Genomic DNA, 13,764 nt, shown 5'->3' with positions numbered 1-13,764 from the left:
CCTTTACAAGAATATACATTTTTGTAGATATACTTCAAGGAAAGTATAGGACTCTCTGGCACAATTGGACCAACGTTATTAATGAAATTTCTCAAGTTACAAGCTATCAACGTCGAGAACAATATTTTTCCATGATAACAAACAAGTTTAGTAATGAAAATCTACAAATTGCAAAGATTACACATCAGTTGATTATCCTATGTAACATAAAATTGTAAAATTAGTTAATTTGATTATCCTACAGCCCTGAACGAGGCACTAGATCCCCGATGCATTAAAATTTATACAAACATATGTAAAATATTTCGAGTAGAGTTATCACTTATTGTAATACTCAGCTTAAATCCCTGTTAAAGTTCCACTTCTCTAGTTGCGTTTACAAAAAGATGAATCTGTGTAAATATCCGCGATCTATTGATAATATTTTCATTGGGAAATTGGAATTCGTTTGCCAGTACTAGTTGAAAAAAATAAGATTCGCTTTAAGGCATCAAATATTTTTCATAGATCCTTACGTCTTCTGATATGTAGTTACTAGTTTGATGAGCGTATGAATTGTCGATTTCATGAAAATTACAATTCCTATAGAATTTAAAAAATGAGATTAATTATACAAAAATTCCACTCGATCTATCGCAACCAATTGTTTATCATTTAAATGTACCCTCGATTTAGCTTGTTCGAGGAATAAATTGAAATATGTCTCTGTATCTGGTAAACTTCTTACCTTAGGTATACGTACATATGTAAGTACGTACATACACGTGTACATGGATGGTGCACGTGGAACGAAGCGTGCTAACCTCTCGCAAGATACCGGCATATATGGTACATATGTGCTTTTACTTTTTCTTTAACTCCCAAAAAGTACAAAAAATACAACAATCGTACGATATTACGCGGATTATCTTACTCGGGCATTTCGAAATATCCTTTAACATCATCCGTTTCGCGCGTAATACTCATATTTCACAGCATCGAAAAACGAAAGATGATTATCATTTTTAACTGTAATAATTAGCGTTAATTTTTTAGCCCCGTACGAGCAACGCGCGATATCAAATTACACGCACGATTTAACCTGAAAAGCTAACCTAAATTCGCGAAACAAGATACACCGAGTGACGCTTCTGCGCATGACAATTACCAAACAGTGTAATCTCTTACCGACGATCGGGCAATTTCCAGCATGTTTTTGCCGTTTCACAGAAGCGTCACGAAACAGTTTTCACGGAACGCATAAACCTCGCCGCGACCTATAAAGGATGCCAGGAGATGTCAGTGACCGAAACTGTTCATCCCGACTACCATTATCGGCGTAGCCGCAATAAAATATGTTATCGTGACGCTCCTTCATCGGTAAAACCATAAACCGTATATACGAGGATCGTATATATCCGAAGCAGCGTTTCGTATATATAGTGTGGAATCATTATAGGTTACGTTTCAAACATCTGCTCCTCAATAAAACTCCACGTCGTGAAGCCGGTCCGGGTAGTGTCGTTCGTGTTCGAACAGCCGCGCCTCGATTCTTCTCTCGACTCTTTCTCCTTCGCCCTCTCCCCACCCTCTTTTCCTGCTTCCCCTACTCTGTCTCCCACTCCATGTCCATCTTTCTCTCCTCTTTTCTCTTTCTATCCACTTCGCCACCATCAACACATTACGTATCTCGTTCTCTTTTTCTCTCTCATTCCTATGCTCTTTCTCTCTTTCTTTCCATCTCTTGCTCCGTTTTACAGTGAAGCAAGTAGAACTCGGAGATTCTTGGACACCCTGTATTTAGCATATTTCGATTTGCCCGAGATACACTGACGTGAGCCGTCCACCTCGTCGACGTCCGGTGCCACGTGTGGCATGCTGGCCATGCTGCCTTTCAGACACGAAGGAGCGGATCGAGCCACATTCCGCGGTGGAGCCGGCCAAGGATGAAAGAAGGAATCGGGGGGATGTAATGCACTCTCCGCGGTGAAGAGGCTCAACCCGAACCCTCTCGCCGACGTCTCTCCTTTCTACTTTCCTTCCTGTTGCCTTCCCTCTAGCATCAAAAGAAGAAGAAGGAGAAGGAGAAAAAGAAGAAGAAGCGGAAGAAGAAGGAGAAGAAGAAGAAGAAGAAGAAGAAGAGGAAGCAAGAGAAAAAAGGAAACGAAGGAGGGGAAGAGGAGGAGGAGGAGGAGGAGGAAAGAGCGAGCAACAAGAAGAAGAATAGACGGGTAAGACGTGGGGGAGAAAAGAAAAAGAAGCAGAAAAAGAAGAGGTGAAGGAAGAAGAATAAGGCGAAGGACGAAGAAGGGAAGAAAGATGAAGGAAAGAAGAGGAAGGTTAGGGCAGACGGGAGAAGAAGGTTGGGGGTGGCGACCTAAGAAGGTCAGAACATCGTATTTCTTGCGGCCGGCAAGAGAGTCAGCAGCGTCATTAAAAAGAAAAGTTGGAGCAGGCATTGTAAAGCGACCTGAAACCCACGAAAAATGTACCTCGAATTACCGTTCTTCGAGGCCTTTCGACGATACCGCGAACATTGCCTTCTACTACGACGCTGCCAATTTTTGGATAAAGGACCTTCTTTTTCTTCTTATCGACTTTCTTTCTCCGTTTTGATGCTAAAATATGCGAAATTATCGCCAACTTTCATCACGATCTATACACGATCGACGTACATACTCTCGTTTTAGCATTGCCTTTACTACAATGCTACAAATCTTCGAATACAAGTCATTTATTTCCTTCTTCTCCATCTTTTTCCTCCGTTTCGATACATACCAATAATACGATGATATTTGGAATTGAAATGTCGATCCAATTTTTACTTCAAACGTTTTCTCATAAAAGGATCTCTCTCGTAGATGTCTGTATCCCATAGATCTGTCCTTGAGAGTGCAAGTCCTTTGGATCCTCAAATTATTCAGAACTAAGCAACGTGTGTTTCGTTAAGACAACGTTGGTCCTTAATGAGTTAAAATAGGATCGAATAGCACTCGAAACATGATAAAATTTTACTCCTGCGTAGTGGGTATAACAAACGATAAATATCATTCTCATTTAACGTTCCTAACGTTTTCCATTTGCACTTTAACCCTTTGTATCAACAAAACTAATTCGCACAAACAACCGTATGTTTAGACTTTAAAAAACGCATTCTTCCAAATCTATCGAACAGAGTTAATGCGATGTAATGCTTTTCAATCGTACAGCCACAGTTTTTATTTATATTCGTGTTATGTTATCGCTGTTATATTATATCCTTTTATTTTTATTTCCGTTATTGTCATCACGATGTTTTTATAGATATACCTTTTCGTCCAATGTAACCATAAGTCACCTCTAGCGTCATGACATAATGCCATCCTTACTAAATATTAATACCCACCGATTGTAAGTAACACAGGACAAATTTGAAAGAAACGTCCGAATAATTTCGTAAGCCGGTGTATGAACGGGGCTGCACTTTGCAAAAGATAATAAAAAATAATGTTTTCCTGATTCCTGGTTTCTCCGTTTGCGCGTTATCTTTCTTTCGGACATAGAGCAGTTGGCAAAAATGAACGGACGAAAGCGGATAGCCCCGTTGCCTGTTTCACCTGTAGCGCTCTGGTTCCGCTTCTTCCTTTCTCTCCTTCCAACGGCTACTAGCATTCCCCGTTTTTGATCGCCGGAATTGGCACCGGAATCGTCGAAGATAGATGGATGTATCCCAACGTGGCTGAGGAACCGAGAAAGTCGTAAGTCAGCTCCGGAGTTCTTTGGTTGCGCGATCTCTCCCTCCGTAGCCGAGGGCACCTGTGTTACCCGAGGTATAACCCGACCATTACCGGGGAATGTTGCCCGAGGGCTAACCCTGGCCCTCGTGTAACCAACCATCGGGGCCCATGGGGTCCACCTTATCCCACTAGAGATTCCCTCCAGTCACGGACGAAGCAAGATCTTACGTCGTTCTATCTTTCTTCGTCTCGCTTCCCTTTTCATCCTCCTTTTTGTCTGTCTTCGAACCCATTCCTCTCTCTTTCATTCTCTCTCTCTCTCTCTCTTTTCTCTTCTCTATTTTTCTCTACCTTTCTCCTTTCCACTGGATCTTGTTCTCTTTCCATTTTTCTCTTTTCTTTTTGTCGACCGCCACGCCCAGAACGAGCATAGGCAACGTTCTTACTTTTTTACGACCCCCGAGACGAAGATGCAAGGAAAAAGAACAAGGGAGGGAAAAACGTTGTCCCGTGTTCGCGTAAAGTCCAAAGAGAATCCACCACTCGCGATCATCCCGGTGGAAATGTGCTACAGACTAATCGCCGAGAAATGGGACTGCATTCTTTCGTGAATGCAAGATGGACAAGTATGTATCCAATGCGTGTTACCAAGGTAAGTTACCTATTGGGATTGAGGGTGGAAACAGCAACCGGGTACATTCTATCGGTTCGTTGAAGATGAAGCGGTTTGTGAGATTCTCTAGGGCAGTCTAGGGTAACGTACCTATATCGTTATTTTGGAAATTTATGTAACAAGGAAAACGTCTGATGGTTCTTTTCATCACGCTGCGAGATTACGTATCAAAATTGAATTAGAGAATTAAATACGACGGTATAGATACGATCTGCAAAGTATAACAAAATTTGTTCAAATCTAATCGTAAACTAGTAATATTAGTAAACCGATAAATTACAAGTCGTCGATTATAGATTTCTCTCTCGCGATGGTATACAGTTCCATCGTAATTTGCAACTTGTCAAATTTTTTCCTTTCGTTACGGAGCTTATCATCGTTGTGCGGGAAAACGTATCGATACCAGTAACTTGTAATTTATGATTTATAAATCTTTATTAATAACATCAGTCCAATTGCGCCAATGGTCCCAGGTTATACATTTGACGCGAAAAAACCCAACGTTACGTCAGCGTTGTTAACGCGCTAATTTATCAATGCTACAATTTTCACTGTCACTCGTATTAAGCATAAATGTTCATACAGGCTTGATAAATAGAAATTATTCGTACGATGACGTAACAGAGATTAACAACAAATGTACAAACGCAAATAACGGGCGTAACGCGTGAAAAATAATCTACCAATTTTGAGCAGCGCGTGATCCGACTATCACGTAGCACGTATTTAACCTAATGGTCGTAAATCTACATTCTCTGTTCATTCGTCAGTTCTAATTTTCCACGATGAAGAGAAACTACGAAGATCATCCTAGATGAGAAAATAACTGGCATGGATCAGATTCCATGGAAAAGGACTGGCATTTTACTGGACTGACTGGCAGAAGTGTATATGCTACAACGTGGAAGAGATAGCGAGTGCGAAGGTAGAGAGGAGACCAGGTCCCTCTCTCAGCAATCAGGGGTGATTACGGGTGTAATTACGGTTACGGCGCATTGCTGCGCCACGGGAAGAGAGGGAGAACATTGTTTCTTTCTGGGAAACCGGCGGGTTTATGGGGATCGTTCCCTCGCGGTTTTTTCTCGTCGTGAAGCGCGCGCTCACGCGCGAATCCTTGCCGCGACAGAAAAAACGCTCTTTTCCATCGATCACTTTCATTTCTTTTCACTTTGCCCTTTCGTGGCTGAGAAATACTCGCCAAGGAGCTGTCCCTTGCTCTTCGTTATAATCGAACGACTATCGAGCGGCGAACAGCGGCCAGCAAAGCGATGTATTTCTTTTACAATTTAAATATTAGGAAAGTACAGTAGATTTTCAAAATATTAGGAAAGTACAGTAGAACTCGGTTTATTGAAGCGAAAGTCTGGCAGAATTACGTTTAATTAGGTTTAAGTTCGATCAAATGATATGCTGCTACAACTAAAGCCATTTATGTGAACGTACATTCCTACGGAAAAAGGAGAATTTCTCGTATTCACCTGAATCGATGATCGTGAGCGAAAGAAAATAGGATATTTGTAAGAAAATTCTTCAAGTTCTTTCCGTTGTTGCTTACAACCTGTCCTACCACATATTCTTCTTTCTTTTTTTCTTTTCTCGTTAATACGTTACTTGCACTTGAACAAACGAATGCTTATTTATTCTTATTAAACGCTGTATTATCGTGATTCTTGCTGATTTTACGATCTTGCACCGTCACACTCACCGAGCAAACGTAACAAAGTAATTAAGACACGCGTATGATAAATCTTTCGTAGCAGAACCGTATATTTAAGAAATACACGCCTTGCAGCGCAGAAGAATGATTTCGAGCAACTATTAACCAGAGATTCTTGAACGTTATACGAAATCATAGCAAGTCTCGCCTACTTCGTTCCATTTTAAAAGAATGGAATGCGTTTGCTATGACGTGTAATCATCATTCAGATCGAGATACTATTGTGCGTCTTTCGTCATGCATAATCGCATTGAAATTCTTCTGCTTTTTTTTCTTTTTCTTTTTATATATATATATATATATCATCTTTCAGCCTTCAAGACGAGAGTGTGTGAAGAATTTTAAAGGAATGCACAGATGCGTAATCTGTATGGTATCGTTTGATGGATCGCTTTCCTTACGCCTTACACGATAAAGATTTATATTGTACATGGTTCTTTAGATGAATACTATTTTCAGATCTGATAGACGAGCTCTTTTTATCTTTCTTCTTCTTTTTTTCTCATTCTCTGTGATAATTACAACCGGAGACGAGTCTCCGTAGACAGTCGCACGAGTGGTATTCGGCGTTAATCGTAGCATTCCATCGTTAAACGGCGCGTCATCTTTCAAAAGGAATACGCCACATGGGATTTCACTGGCTCATACTGTGTTGGCAACTAAGTGACTGCGGATTTTGTCAATAACACCTAATGACAATATCCGCAATCACTTAGTTGCCAACCCAATAGAATACTCGATACGAATCACTGACTTAATGGCGTAAAAAATTGATCGGTACTGACAACTGGCAAGATTAATAATCAGACTATGAACATTTATGCGTTTATGGAGTATTTAAGAGGGAATTAGAGTTGCTGTTAAAATATTCGTAAGACCCGATAGTCTCCGATAGTAAGATAATAATAATCTCTGGATCAAATTTATCGAGAAAAACTCGAACTTCAGTCAGAACTTGAAACACCATGACTGGCTTTACTGGATAGGATCGGGCAAGTAAGACTCGGTAAAGCGAGATAAGAAAGATTACACTTTTATGTTTAGACGTGGCATTCCAACAATCTAGAAATATTTTAATCGCATCCCATATTGGAAAAACGCTGTGATTCGATGTTCGATGCTCCTTGTATTATGGATAAATTAAAAATCAATCTTTTACGAGTCGACGTCTACATCCTTGTGTTAGAAATTTGTATGTTAAAGTTCGTGATGGATGTAGTTACGCGAAGCAGCGCGAGAAAAACGACGCTTCTCGACAAGAAGGATTGCATTTCGCGTTAAAGTTGCGTAGTATCGTTACTTTTTTACTACGCCTCGCATTTAGGAAATTCTTTGGTATAAAACTGACCTACGGAACAATATAAATCCTCAAAGTAAGATTCTTCGACGAGAAAACTTACGTTTCAACGTCCGCACGTTGCATTTACATATTCTCGTTGCTTTTTCATCGCATCTCGTACTTGCACTAATCTCGCGATCTTCGATCGAACATTTGCTGTTGCTCGCGTTACAGGCTTCACGATGCAGCAGTGGAACGCGAATAAAATCAGGAAAATAAAGTTTCCCGATGAAAAAATGACCGCGCTTCGACGTCTAAACGATGCGTTTGCTTTTCCACCACGGAATACAGAACAGGACCGTACTTTTTGTACGTTTCGGATCATATGGAATTTATGACATTTTTCTTGCGTGTCTCGTAGATCTTGACGCGTGGAAATTGAAGCCCCAGATACAATAAATTTGAAAGACAAACGTGCATAAAGTTTACGCGTTCTATCGGTCAAGCAGAATCGCGCGGTACAGAAATAGATGAAAAGTAAAAAAGATTCGGTGTGCCGTAGAACGACGTTCGACAAGAGCCGTGGATATGCGGCGAAATTGTATACAGAGTTTTCAGAAGGTTATTACACGTTCGTAGCAGCGAGTAACGAAGCGGACCTCGCGTTGCATTACGGAAGATAGATGGAGTTCCGTTGAACGCGGACCGAGGGGGATAAAATGTTGCTTCCACTAGCACCATCACTACCAGAGGAGAGCGAAGCACGGTGTACCAAGAGCAGCGCCACCAGCACCGGCCACCACTCCTCCACCGGAGGCCACTATCTGGAGCTCATCGCATATTTCATCCCGATCAAATTATTCCGACGAACAAAACACGCCATGTATACGTCCGAGTGAGAACGGGCACTGTGTGTGCCTTTCGGCAGCCAAAGTACAAGTTGAAGCGAGATAGAAAATGAGGAAGGTAAGAGAGAAGGGAGAAATAGAGACGAGGACGGTGGATTGCCTGGAAGAAAACAGGAAGGAAAGAAGAAAAAGAAAAGGAAGAAATGAAATAAAGCATGGGGAAAAAACGAAGTTAAAGAAGACGAGAAAGTGAAAAGGGGAAAAGGACGCGATTGATTGGTAGCTGGGATGGATTCGTCGATCGAAAGAAGATAAAATGAAAGAGGACAGCAGGCAGAAGTTTAGCTAAGGACGTCGACTGGCTAACCGATATACATATGTATCGCGGAGAACCCTAAAACTGCCTCCGTAATACGGACCAGCCTTCCTGGATCGGTTCGGTGCACCTCCCTCGTCCCTTTACCTTGTTGTATTGCCGCCTCCCCCACCCTACACTCGCCACTGTTCCGTTCGACATGCACGGGGTTTCATTAGCGATCGCGTAATATAAATCAAACGACGACGCGTTTTAATTTATAAAACGCCATTACACCTTATGAATGACCCATTCATGTGAGAGGCTTCGCTTCGTGGACACGTGTCCCCGTTGTTACGACCACGAATGCCAGAAAGGGAGACCCGAAGGGCGATGCGGATGAGAGAAAGACGGAGGTAAGAGGCGAGAGAGGAAGCGAGAGAGGAAGGGTAGGGCCCACGAGGAAGAAACGCAAAAAGAAGGGAAACTCGACGAAGATGGAAGAATGGTCAAAAAAGAAAGGCGAGAGGGGACGGAGAACACCGACGAGCATTCCTCGCCGATGGAATTTTCTCTTTCTTTTTTCTTTTCTTTCTTTTTTTGGGGGGAGGAATTTATCGGAACGATTCTATTTCGATTTTACTACGATTTTCGATGCTACGAAACGTCGTGACGAAACAGAAAAGAGAGCGTAAAGGAAGTAGAAAGGAACAGCCTGAAAAGAAGAACCAGAAGATAATATAAGGACTAAACGGAACAAAAGGAAAAAAAAGAGAAGAACGTGCCAAGACGATATAAAAAATGCTGCGAAAGAATTCCAAAAAGGAGCAGAGAAACAAAGAAAACGAAAAGAAAAAAAAGGAAGAAAGATAAAAGAAAAGGAAGAGTAAAAGGGACCGCTAACGTTCGGCAAATGGTGCACAGGAGGTGCTGCTTACGAGAGGAGATCGGCGAAGGAGAAAGATCGGCATGTGTAATGGAGGGGAAGGAAGGACGTTGAAGCCCTGTTGTGATGTGACGCAGCCTTAGCTTCATCGAGGTATATATCCAACGGACCTGCTGAGACCCATTCTCTGCTCTGCAGAGGCCTACTCCCCACCCCTCTGCCCTTCCGTCCACAATCTTCCACTCTCTTTTACTCTCTTCTGCTACGTTTTACTCTCTTCCACTTGCTTCTACTCGCTTCAACTCGCTACCTTCGTCCTCCAAATCCCTTGTACCCGCGCCGGCCAACTGAGGAGTGTGCGCGCGCCAGCGTCGACGATTCCTGTCCTCGGAGTCCTCCTTCCACATTCCTGGGTCCCAAGTCGCCGTGCGGCGGAGACGCTTGGGCGGGAGGTGGAATACGAGAGGCCCTATACAAATCACCGGGCTACCGTCTTACCCGGGCTCATTCTTTCTCTTCCCTTCTCACTCTTTCTCCCTTCCGTCTCCCTTCTTCTCTGTCGCTCTTCTTCCACGTTTTCAGTCTCATCCTTTATTCCTTTTTCTTTTTCTTTTATCCTTCTTCACGTTTCTTCTTCATTTTTTACTCCTCTTTTTCTTCCTTCCTTCCTTTCTTTCTTTCTATTTCTCTTTGCCCCTTTTTCTTTCTTTTACGATAGAAAAGCTGTAACGTATATAACTTATTATCTCTTTCATTTATCACGTTTTCCCTGTTCTTCTTTAGGATTTGATATATAGGTTTATCCCGTCTTCTGTGCGTTTCTTTCGTCCTCGTTCGTCGCTCTTCGTTTTCTACGTGTGCGCACATAATACGTAAAGGGAGGTGAATCTTTCTCTTTCGTTTTGTATTACTCTTTTTCGTTCCAGCATCCGTTAGCCTCGTCTTTGTTCGATTCGTGGATGGATTAGCGGCCTCTTCTTCCTCTTAGGGACCATCCTGCACTTTCATGTCCCCTTTCCAATACTTCTTTTTCTCCTGTTGATCTTTCATATAAATTATTCGCCACGTCGCGGTCTCCACGGCCAATTCTTCGCAGTAGTTTTCTGCGTGCGAAGGATGTTTGAACTAGATATCGCGTGATCGTGAAATGGAAGAAACATCGTTTGCAAGACCTTGACCCATGATCGTCGTGCACAAGAGTTGCGATCGAAAGATCTCAAGATACACGAAAATACCCGTTTGAAGTATTTTGTATCATATCGTTCAATTATTCCTTAATACGATGAAAAGGAAAGAGAGAAAAGAGAAAAGATCGTAAAGTAGAAGAAACACCTCTAGTCGAACCTCTAGAGAACCTCTAGTTGATTATGTTCGGCAACGTAACAGAGATTCTAACCAAAAATATTACTTGACCACGTAGACGAATTATTTTGTAATGAAAGAGAGAGAAAAATAGAAAGATTATAAAATATAGGAAACGATGTTGCTAAGACCTTGGCGATACGAAAGAACCTTGGATCTCCGCTTAGTCAGGTTGATCGAGCGAAAGGGGGTTGTAATCAAGGAACTTTTCGGTGACTGGTCGTGCTCCGCTCGCCCGGAGCGATCTTTCTCGATATCTATTTTTAGTAAGAAGCGTCCCAAGACCAGACGGTGGTGATTACAAAATTGCAGCAGCGATTGGTCCGTGTCATTTTACCGCCACAGGTATGGGGGTCGGGACAGGGGGACAAGAAGAAGAAGAAGAAGAAGAAGAAGAAGAAATAGCAGAAGCGGAAAAGAAAATCGAAGGCGAACTAGCAGAAAAAGATGAGTAAGTCAAGCATAAAAAGAAGAACAAGAAAGGAAGCACAAGAAGAAGTAGGTAACAGCGGTAGCAGCAGAAGAAGAAGATGCGGAAGATGGAAGAAGAGGTAGAAGCGTAGTAGCAAGGTTGACGTGGCTAAGGCAGGAAACAAAATCATTTTTCAAGAAAATATTCCGACTTCCATAAATGTAAGAGGCAAGCTCGTACAAGGAAATGTATCTCATACAGAGCAAATCTGTAGAAACATCGTTGAAGATCGTTGAAGATCGTTGAAGATAGAACTGCAAGAGCATCGATATATTGGCAGAATGTGAATCGAAGGAAACGTGGGTATAAATTAGCAGAAAAGAAAGAAGAAATAAGTTCATACAGAAACCTATATACAGATTTTTTGTTAAAGGGGAAACGTAATTGAAAACAGCAGGATCAATAAAAATTTGATACACTTCCAATCAGAAGGATATTATCAATAACGTATTTTTGTGCACGATTCTACCAATCTTTGGAGATTGTAAAATTTTCAATGTCATTGCCTTGGTTTTACTGACAAAACTTTCTTAATTTATCGGTTATTTCTAAGAAGCTGATGTACGTCTTTATGTACGTCTTATAGAAATACTTCCTCGAAATACCAAATGACTTTGAAATCAAGCAATCGATACGGCTTGACTTATTTTTCTCCTATGATCTTCAATTAGACAAGCATAAGTATATCGACAGCAAGCGAATCGAAGAAAACTTGAAGTAGAAACAGAAGAAGAAGAGGAGCACTCATATAGAAAACTGCGTACAGATAGAAGCTACGTAGACGTCTTTGAAGGAACCTGTTAAAAGGAAAACGCAATAGGAAATGCATGGATATATCGATAGAAAGTGAATCGAAGGAAACAGGAGCACGAAGAAGAAGAGGAGGATTTAAAGGAAAGAAAAATAGAAGAGGAAGAAGAAGAAGAAGGAACAAGAGTGCACATCGGATGACCAGGCAGCAGTTTGCGCACGTACGCGCGCGTAGGGTGTAGAGTAAGGAGACGAGAAGCGTACGGAGGCTGAACAGAAGAAAAGATCGAGCAGAGAACGAAAGGGAGAGAGAAAGTAAAGAGGTCCTCGGTACGGGGTCCGGCCAACGTTCACGCAAACCGATGCACGCATGCAGGGGTGTGAGCCACCTTTTTCTACTTGTTTTGGTTTTTCAGATGCATTTTTTTCCTGTCGTGGCATGGCTCGCGCGCCTCAAAACCCGCCAGCTCAGGCTCGCCGTGATGGGGCCCCGTTGGAATGTAGGAGGGAGGGGTCCCGCAGGGCCCTTGCGAGGCCCAAGAAGGGTCCGGGCCCCGTGGTAGTGGGGGTACCAGTCGGACCGGCTTGTCATGACTGGTGGAAAGGCAAGAGAGTATAGAGCGAGAGGGTAGCGGTGGAGCTGAGTATATTCGGTGAAGGGAAGGGACGGAACAGGGATCGGGGCAGAGGGCAAGGGAAAGCAAGAAGACCATGGCTATGCAGAAAGATCTCAAGATTAGTCAACGGATTACTCGGCGAGGACTCTCTTTGCGTGGTATTTAAGTCCTGCTATTCTCTATGCTCCAGAAGATTCGCAACGAGATCTTTTTATTTTTGGAAATCTCGCTGGTTTTCGGATTGCTTGGCAGTAAGGAAATCTCGTGTATGAAACGTCGATGAGCTTTGTAATCTTTTGCTCCACATGGCTCTAGGATAGGAAGAAAGCGGTACTTTTATGGAAACAAAGTCGACGCACTGTCGTTAGTTTCATGAGTGGTTTGAATTGCTTTGATTTTGTATTTAATTTCTTTATACCAGTCGACATGTATCCGATAAGACGAACGTTAGAGTGAAATTTTGTTTGTTTCGTTTAGTTTAGTTTGCTGATTTAATTTATTCCATCTAGTTCGCTATGCGGCTACCAGAAAGGTCGATGCCGCGTCTAGGACACTTTCTCCTCGACCGAGTGAATCTCGGCCGGGACGGCCTTTTGAATTCTCAGCGGATAGAGTGTCGCTGGCACTGCGAAGAGATCCCACCGAATGGCTAGTGAAAGTATCCTTATCGAGTCGTTATCCTTTCGTTTTAATTGAATTGGCTTCTTTAATTCCACTCAATTCCAAGTAGGCTCGTTTCAAGCAGAAAACATTATATTGATCGATAGCTGAAATAGAGATATTCATCTACACGGGATATATACGTGTAATGAATTAATTACAATATATGAACCAGTTAGGGCGAAATATTGAATGTGATACGACACGAAAGGCTTAATAACGTATTGGCCAACTGAATGTATAAATATAATTTTTTTCGTCGTTTTTCGCTATTTATTATTCATTTTTTGTGATAGTCAATGCTAAATACTTGGTTTTCTTTTTTATTTTCAAAATTGAGTTATATAAATTCTGAGATCGTAAAAAGGTATTTTACCACAGATTTGCGTAACTATAGAACTACCTAACGTAATAATTTCAAGATATTTATTATTCTATGATTTGTTAATATTTACAGTACGTCAATTCTAAAAGTGTAATTTATTTAATTAATTATAGTATTGTATACGC

The 13,764-nt window shown here is 41.8% G+C and overlaps 1 protein-coding gene across 9 annotated transcripts in view; it reads right to left on the bottom strand.

The window, feature by feature from the left end:
- The window catches only part of LOC122568703 (protein expanded-like), a 118,958-nt gene that overhangs the window by 23,831 nt on the left and 81,363 nt on the right, over positions 1-13,764 (bottom strand). The window lies entirely within an intron of this gene.

Source organism: Bombus pyrosoma, linkage group LG6, assembly GCF_014825855.1.
Source record: "Bombus pyrosoma isolate SC7728 linkage group LG6, ASM1482585v1, whole genome shotgun sequence".
Classification (NCBI taxonomy): Eukaryota; Metazoa; Arthropoda; class Insecta; order Hymenoptera; family Apidae; genus Bombus; species Bombus pyrosoma.
The sequence above is the reverse complement of the archived record's forward strand: the minus strand, read 5'-3'. Positions and strand labels throughout refer to the sequence as shown.